Here is a 9,417-nt window from a genome sequence, read left to right as displayed (position 1 = left end):
CAATACTCCAGGTGTGGCCTCACCAGTGCCGAATAGAGGGGAATAATCACTTCCCTCGATCTGCTGGCAATGCTCCTACTAATACAGCCCAATATGCTGTTGGCCTTCTTGGCAACAAGGGCACACTGCTGACTCATATCCAGCTTCTCATCCACTGTAATCCCCAGGTCCTTTTCTGCAGAACTGCTGCTTAGCCAGTCAGTCCCCAGCCTGTAGCAGTGCATGGGATTCTTCCTTCCTAAGTGCAGGACTCTGCACTTGGTTGAACCTCATCAGATTTCTTTTGGCCCAAGCCTCCAATTTGTCTAGGTCATTCTGGAACCCTATCACTACAATTCCAGCACACTACCTCTCCAGCCAGCTTAGTGTCATCTTGCAAGACTTGCTGAGGGTGCAATTAATCCCATCATTCCAGATCACCAATAGACTATTCGAACAATAAGCAGCCCCAGGACCGACGTGGGCGACTGCCGCTTGAATACTAAGCTCGCCGACTAGACCCATGGAGGCTGTTGAATCACTACTGATTGAGAACCTGAGAATCCCTAGTCAGTTTCTGTCCCTTACGTCATCTCATACCAGCCCATACTTCTTTAACTTGCTGGCAAGAATACTGTGGGAGACCGTATCAAAAGCTTTGCTAAAGTCAAGATATATCACGTCCACTGCTTTCCCCTCATCCACAGAGCCAGGTATCTCATCATAGAAGGCCATCAGGTTGGTCAGGCATGACTTGCCCTTGGTGAATCAAAAGTGTCTTTGGATCAAGAGACATTGCAGCTTTTTCCCAGAGCAGGTTGGGTCGGCACGGCTGCGCTGGGGCTCCTCCGGGCAGGTGAGGGATGGGACTGTGACCGGCCCAGGGTTTCTCTGGTGGGGGAGGCAGCGCTCGGGACTTCTTTGGGCAGGGGTGCTTGTGGCCCTTATGAATGGAGGGGTGGGGGGCCCCTGACTGATCTGCCCTGGGGCCCAGAATTGCTGTCGGTAATGCTGCTGGCAGCACATTCACCCCACACCACACTGCATGTGCTCCTAGGGCCCCTCTCCACCAGCCCCTGCATGCTACCGAGAGAGGGGGCAAGGGAGCAGCGGATGTGCCCTGTCAGCTTGTGGCCTGACTGGTGAAGGGTCACGGCCCAGGGGGAGGGCTGCTATCACATAACGTGTGCTCCCTCCATCCACTGATCACAGCAGCCACTCAGCCTTCCCTGCTCCCTTGTAGCCAGAGCGGTGGAGCGGAGTGGGAGTAGCGTGAAAGGGCCAGACAGCAACCAGCGAGGGAGCACAGCATGGGGGGCAGCAGTGTAGTTAGTGTAGCTCAAGTATCGGGGGAGCCGTGTTAGTCTGTATCCACAAAAACAATGAGGAGTCTGGTGGCACCTTGGAGACTGACAGATTGATTTGGATATAAGCTTTCGTGGGATCTCAGTTCACTGCGAAGACTCAACATGCCATACCAGGAGCAGAACTGAGCATAAAATGCAGCACATGGACCACGTATATTGGTGAGACCGCCCCTAAGTATGAGCTAATGCCCCATAGCCTCCTCCCCCTACCCTGCCTCAAAATATGGGCACAGCTAGCTAAAACCGCAGAATACTAGGAACAGTCACATTGCCCAGATCGCTCACAGCATCAAATCTATGGCAAGCTGTGCTCTGAGTAGGTCTTTAAGGGATGGCTGCATCGTGCCAATAGCTACTGCAAGGTTGTTGACAAACACGGTGTTTTAGTTATATGAACTCAAACACGCGCACGTATGATCACAATTATTGATGTTACCACTAGGTACCGCTGCTGGCACGGGTGCCAAATGTATTCACTAATTCAGAGCAAGGTGCTGGAATGGCTGTCACCCATAGCGCTGCCCAGACATTTGAAGGGCCAGGCGTGCCATGTGACATGAGTAGTACCAAAGCACCTCCAGACTGCACACGGTTCTGGAGCAGCCAGTGCGTCCAGCCGGATGCAATGGAAAGTGTCCTGTCGGCAGGGCCGTCCAGAGGGGCGGGCAAGTGGGGCAATTTGCCCCGGGCCCCGCTGCCTGACAGGGCCCCGGCCGGCCCACACTGGCCGGCTGTCTCCAGGCAGCTCTTAAGCAGCAGTCTCTCTCTGGCAACCAGAGACGCTGACTGCTCTGCTCATGACCAGAGGCAGGCTGAGTGCAGGTCAGGAGGGGGGCAGGGAGAGAGGCTGCAAGCCATAGCCTTTCTTCTCCCGTCCCCTCCCCCCAGCACTCACTCACCTGGAGGGAGGAGACAGTACCGAGCTTCTGGTCCGGTGGGAGACAGCAATAATCTCTGCAGTGACCTCACTCACTCACCTGAACAGAAAAGAAGAGAATATAATCGGTAAGTGGCAGGTTGACCCTGTGATTCCCCTACCGGTTTGTAAATATGGGGGTGTGTTGGTGGGTTTCATGGGTGTTTGCTGTTGAGGGTGAGTTTGTGCCTGCTGGTGGGGTCTGTTTCGAACTAAAGTGTGGGATCATGACATGTATTGTAACCCAGAAAAAAGCCAACCGGTTGCAATAATGGCACTGGCAGGGCCTGGAGACTTTACTCCCCCTAATCCTTCCTCTGCAGAAGGGGAAGACTGAGGCCATGGCGTGATCTAATTCTCTTTCCAAATTATTTTGGAAACGGAAGGGGACTGGGGCTCTATCAAACCAGTTCCTCCCATCCAACGTCTGTTTTCCTGCACCCTGCTCGCAAAGAACGCTGTAGGGCTGAAATTTCCATTAACTAGGGCTCTATCATTGCCTGCAACAATAAAATGACCGCTTGCGGGGGGGACGGGGAGGGGAGGGAGTGGTCGCCAAGAACAGGGGTGAATATTAGCAGAGGGTTGAGGGGATCACATGAACTGGGAATGTTCTATGTTTTTGTCCTGAAACTGTTTGGTGCCTCAGTTCCCTAGGCAGTTCTTAAGTATCTAGGTGTGGATAGGTTGTGATATGCTCGCAAAGCAAAGGGCCAGTGCACCTAAATGTCTGGCACTCTGTCTCCTGGCACTGGGGCCTGGCCTCCTTTCAAAGGTGCCAACTGAAGGAGGGGCTGGAGGGGTGTTGAGTCTAGGCAGCTAGGCTGGCTGGTGGACGGGAGTGAAATTGCAGACAATGAGGGTCCTGCTCACTGCGCCCAGAATGGACCCAGCCGAGGGGTCGGTCGTGTATCTGTATCAACTCGGCTGGCTAAAAGAGTCACCGCTCTGACTGCAAAGTGGGGGGTAGAACCCTGTGGCTTCCCCAGGACCCCCTGGGTGGCTCGCTGTGCGGAAGCCCCACGGAGGGCAGAGATGCTGAAGTGCTCCAAGGAGAGACCCAGAGGTGAAACGTGTGAGCTACGCACACTGAACAAGTCTGCTCCAAGCGGAGAGGAAGGCCTCCCCAACAGTCCTGACTGGCTCATGGGTGAGCATTCCAAGAGCATCGCCCGGGGACTCCGTGACAGGGGTCCACTTGAAATCCCACCTGATGCAGCCACACAGAATCCACTAGTCAGTGCTCGGGAAGAGGCCAGGAGTGAAGCAGGATGGCCTGGGGGCAGGGGCACATTGCTCTCAGTCCTGGGCTCTGGAGGACTAGGCTGAGGTGGTGGGTTCAGTCTAGTCTTCCAGCCTGCTGTTCTCACTGGGGGTCCCACCGCCGTGCCCCACCCCAAGACTATGCACCCGCACCCAACTCCGTCCACTCAAGCTCCTAGGCAAAAGCTCCTTGGGCTGGGGGTCTGGCTCCCAGTCCTCTACAAGGGTTTCAGCTGTCTGGAGGTTCCTGCCTTCCACACCTTCCCCATTCACACTATTCATCTCAATAGGCAAAATTGATACAAAAGTGGAAGGAAAGATCTCATCTACTTTCTACGCAATGAGCATTTTTTCTTTTACCTATTGATCATACTACCTTGGGGCCCACTATAACATATTACCAAGGTTCAATAGAAAAAGTCATTAAGATACACCACAAAGTGCATAAGGCAGAGATTTACCTACAACTGCACTGATTGATTTGCTGTGTGCAGGTATATATGTGACCCTGCGGTTCTTGAATGAGGTTAATACTGGGGGTCGGGGGTGCAGCGGCAAGTCGGGGGCGAGCGGGTGGGCAAGTGGCAGGTGGACAAAGAGCAAGCAGTGAGTCAGCAGCAGGGGGTTAGGGGCAGGCTAGAGGTTCTGCGGGGAGGCGAGAGTGAAGAGGAGGTGAGCTGTGGGGGTGGGGACTGACTAGGAGGGATCGCAGCAAGTCAGTGGAGGACTAGGGTGAAGGAGGGTAGTGATTGGTGGGCCAAGTGGGGAGGGGAGTGGGTCCTATTTTACTGCTCTGAATCTGGCACACAGCTATTTGCTGCAGGTTTCAGAAGTAGCAGCCGGGTTAGTCTTAATCATGCAAAAGAACAGGAGTACGGTACTTGTGGCACTTTAAGAGACTAACAAATATATTTCACTAAGCGTTTCATGGGCTAACAGCACTTCTTTCACATGCATAGAATGGAATATTTCTTGTGCCTATGTGTGCGTTATCCCCCCACCCCTCAACTTCTTGGCCTCAAGCTGTTTCGACAGGACCGTGGCCGCCCTGAGGAATGGAGGATCTTGTTTCTGCAAGCGGGTGGCGCTGGGGGCGGGGCAGTGTTTCCAACAGGGCCGGGCGGTCTAGGGGGAATGAGGGGGCATATAATAAATAAAGGCTAAGAAACTTCCGGAACTTAATAGAGTGAGTATTTGATAAAATTACTTTAAAACAGCTTGGCAAAATTAAGTTTACAACATGTGGTCATTAAAGCATTAATGACCATATTATTATTTATTGCTTTACTAAGGTACCAGAGGCCCACCAAGCAAAACTAAAAAGACCTTGTGTGGGTGCTGAGTAAAAACTAATTGACATGGTCGGTAAATGAGTCTCAACACTGGAAAAAGAACACGACAAAACAATTTACTGTCCAGTAAGCTCCTTTTAGGGCACCACAGGCAAACCTGAGGGTTCATGGTACATAGCCTTACTCAGGGTTCACACATAACCATTTTACTTGGGTTCTTGCTTCTGAAATGTCTTGGAAGAAAAACGCCAGATGGACTTCCCTGCAAAGGCTTTCTCATACTAGTAATAGTAACAATGCGTTTCAAGTTCATTTCTTTTGTGTACTAAGCCCTCTAAAGTGTGAACAGAATAGTTTTAACCATCTATTGCGATTGGTTGGTTTTCTCTTACCACTGTAAATTACACAACCTTAAATAGTTTCTGTCGCCTATGATAACTTACAGGAATATTGTGCCTATCTTTGAGTCTATTAAGGCTTACATTTATTTATCTTTAATGTACTATTTAGTTATGTATGACATATATTTCCAATAGGAAAGTTCTTTTTACAAAGGTTAGAAGTTAGGTTGCCAGGGGCTAGTTTAGGTAAAGAGATGCATTGATGTGCGTGCAGTGAACCTGCAGTAGAGAATGGTTTGCTCCTTTCTGCTTCCTCCTGGGAAAGGAGAGAAGAGTCCTGCTTCAGGATTTACAAGAAGTCATGTAATGATTAACTTTTTCCATTTCCTTTTGACACAAGAACATTGAGATTTTGTGGTTCTCTCAGTACTGCAGCTTAACCTCTCAGCGTGTGAAAAATGCACACGAGTAATACAGAGGTGGCCAGAGAATCAAACCTGATTACATGCATGCAAAATATCGGGATATCAAGATGAAGTTTCAAGATACTTGTTTTTAATTTCATTATATTTCCCATGTAATTTTTTAAATGATTTTTTTTTAAGCAACAAAAAGATGTTGAAGGCAGATAAGCTGTTGTGACAGTCACCTTGGGACTCCTGGTTATTGGTGTTAATTTATTAATTTTGTAATTCTGTTTACAAATTGTAACCATATCTGACTAACCCGACCTTCATTGGCGGCCAGTAACACTCAAGCAAAAGTGTACTTAGGCAAATAAACTAGAACGGTCCAACAAATAGACATCAGGTCCAATATCCAAATCGAAGTCTCGCAGGATCGAAAACTAATCTGGCTGCTGAGACGCGCCGCCGAGAGGGGGGGCAAGTGGGGCAATTTGCCCCAGGCCCCACAGGGGCCTCCTATAGTATTGCAACTTTTTTTATGGAAGGGGCCCCCGAAACTGCTTTGCCCCAGGCCCCCTGAATCCTCTGGGCGGCGCTGCCTGTCGGGAGGTGTTTCTGCTGTGGGATTTTACTGCGGCACAGGCTGCCTGCATGTCCTCAAATGATCCTCTCTCAGCCCGTCCTTGAGCTGCCCTTGTTCGTCCCAGGAAGGGCCAAGCTCTTGTGTGGGAGGGAATTGGGCAGAGAGACTTGAGAGGCCGTTCCAGCATTAGGATTATGGAAGCTGTGTTCTCAGCAGGGCTGTACCGTGGAAGGTGCTAAGAATGGGAGGGGGGGGAGCATGGCAAATCCCTGTCCCACCCACCTTAGCATGCTGGCAGCAGTAGCCTGGTTTCAAACCCCAGCCTCCTTCCACGGGGAAGAGCGAGAGTTCGTTTCAGCCCTGGGAGACTAAAGCCTTTCAAGCGACTGTCAGGAAGTGGCACCCCAAGCCACCAGTCACTTTTGAAAAGCTTGGCCAGGGGGATGCACATGTGTGTGTGTGCACATGTGTGTGCGCGTGCACCCACGTGCATTCCACCTCCCACTTGTAGCTGCTGCTGCTGAGCTCACTGTGCCCCTGTGCAGGCCTCAGCTGCCTGTCCCACCCTTCAGCTATAACCAGGCTGGACACCAGGCTAGTGCCTTTATCAGCCTCATCCTTTTGGGCAGGGCAGCAGAGTAAGAGTCCATCCCTGGGCCGTGTCTTCCTTCTCTGCACCCCGTGGGCTAAAGTCTCAGGAGATGGGGCTTCTCTGCTGCCCTCCTGCAGTGGTTCCAGCCTGTGGGCTCTCAGAGGGGAGGCGCTGGGCTGGGCAGAGGAGCCTATGCTGGTAGCTGCTTGTGCTGGAGCACCCTAGCTCGACTGCCATGACCTCTGAGAGCACAGAGACACTGGGGGCAGGAGGAGGGGCCTGTGGGTTAAGCAGGGGTGACAGGGATTGCATGCTCAGTGGGATGGGAGGTTTTGGGGGGCTGCCTGCAGTTTGGATTCTGGCCAGGGCTGTCATGTGGCACCTCTCCCACTCACTGTTGTCTAGAGACAGCTACATGCAGGAGCCTGCACGTGCCACCACCGCCTCCTGCCCTGGGCTCATCCTGGGGCTTTGGGGATATGGGGCTGAGAGAGAAGTGATGAGGACCCCAGTGACCTGGTGCAAAGCTGCCCCTCTCACCGACTCCTCACTCCACCCATCGGTCTCTGGCGGCTCCATGTGTGTGTAACCCTTCTGCCCCTCTGAGTTGGCAGCAACAAGGGCCGGGTTCAGTATCCAGGGGTTCCGTTTCAGTAACACAATGCATAACCGGCTCGAGCCCTCACCCAGTGACCTGGGACACTTACATACCACACCCTCCTGGGCGCCTCTAGGAGGCAATACTTCCCCTCTCGCAAGCATGGAGTCCACAAGAGAGAGATATAATAACTGCCCTCGAAATTTCAACTACAATTTCAGCTCTGACGAAGTGGGTATCTCACCCATCAACAGGCTCAATGAATCAAAACGTCTGTAGTCTATAAGGTGCCACAGGATCTCCTCTGCTGCTTTATCTGTAGAGTCTTACCCCACAAGCCTGGGTGGAACATGGGGAGGGGCGGGGAAGTCCACACAGGGTGTTAAGGAGCACCTTGACGTGGCCGGGCCAACCTGCCCACCTTCCACAAAGGTTCTACTTGCAGCCCGTCACCACGACCACCTCCACCACATCCAGCTTGTTGCGTGCCTCCAAAAGAAGAGAATATAATCGGTAAGTGGCAGGGCCGCCGAGAGGGGGGCAAGTGGGCAATTGCCCCAGCCCCACACGGGGCTCCTATAGTATTAACTTTTTTATATGGAAGGGGCCCCCGAACTGCTTGGCGCCCAGCCCCCTCGAATCCTCTGGCGGGCGTTGTTTTTGTTTTGTTGGTTTTTGTTTTTTTTTGGCCTGTCGGGAGTGTTTGCTGTGGGATTTTAACTGGGCCACAGCTGCCTGCATTCCTCAAATGATCCTCTCTCAGCCCGTCTCTTGAGCTGCCCTTGTTCCGTCCCCGGAAGGGCCAAGCTTCTTGATGTGGGAGGGAATTGGGCAAGAGACTATGAGAGGCGTTCCAAGCATTAAGTATATAGGAAGCTGTGTTCTCAGCAGGGCTGTACCGTGACAGTCTACAGAATGGGAGGGGGGGCAGCATGGCAAATACCCCTGTCCACGGGAATGCCCACCTTAGCATGGCTGGCACAGTAGCCTGGTTTCAAACCCCAGCCTCCTTACCAAACGGGGGAAGAGCGCAGAGTTCGTTTTCACCGCTGGGAGACTAAAGCCTTTCACAGCGACTAGTCAGGGAAGTGGCACCCCAAGGCCACCATCACTTTTGAAAAGCCTTGGCCAGGGGGATGCACATGTGTGTGTGTGGCACATGTGTGTGCGCGCGTGCACCCACGGGCATTCCACCTACCCACTTGTAGCTGCTGCTGCTGAGCTCACTGGTGGCCCTGTGCAAGCCTCAAGCTGCCCTGTCCCACCTTCAGCTATATACCCAGGCTGAACACCAGGCTAGTGCACTTTATCAGCCTCATCCTTTGGGCAGGGCAGCAAGTAAAGAGTTCGCATCCCTGGGCGCGTGTCTTCCCTTCTCTGCACCCCGTGGGCTAAAAAGCTCAGGATGATGAGGGCCTTCTCTGCTGCGCTCGCTGCAGTGGTTCCAGCCTTGTGGGCTCTCCAGAGGGGAAGGCGCGGGGCTGGGCAGAGGAGCCTATGCTGGTAGCTGCTTGTGGCTGAGCACCCTAAGCTCGACGCCATGACCTCTGAGAGCACAGAGAACACTGGGGGGCACGGAGGAGGGGCCTGTGGGTTAAGCAGGGTGACAGGGATTGCAGCTCATGGGATGGGAGTTTTGGGGGGCTGCCTGCAGTTTGGATCTGGCCGACGGGCTGTAATGTGCACCCATCGCCAACTCACGTTGTCTAGAGACAGCTACATGCAGGAGCCTGCAAACGTGCCCACCGCCTCCTGCCCTGGCTCATCCTGGGGCTTTGGGATATGGGGGCTGAAGCGAAGTAGAATGAGACCGCCCAGATGACCTGGTGCCGAAGCCTGCCCCCTCACCCGACAATCCTCAGCTCCACCCATCAGGTCTCTGGCGGCTCCATGTGTGTATAACCCTTCTGCCCCTCTGAGTTGGCAGCAACAAGGGCGCTGGGTTCATATCCAGGGGTTTCCGTTTCAGTAACACAATTCATAACCGCTCGAGCCATCACCCAGTGACTGGGACAACTTACATACCCACACCTCGCTGGCGCCTCTAGAGGCAATCTCCCTCTCAGCAACATAGGAGTC

Source organism: Chelonoidis abingdonii, chromosome 6 (assembly GCF_003597395.2).
Source record: "Chelonoidis abingdonii isolate Lonesome George chromosome 6, CheloAbing_2.0, whole genome shotgun sequence".
NCBI lineage: Eukaryota > Metazoa > Chordata > Testudines > Testudinidae > Chelonoidis > Chelonoidis abingdonii.
The sequence above is the reverse complement of the archived record's forward strand: the minus strand, read 5'-3'. Positions refer to the sequence as shown.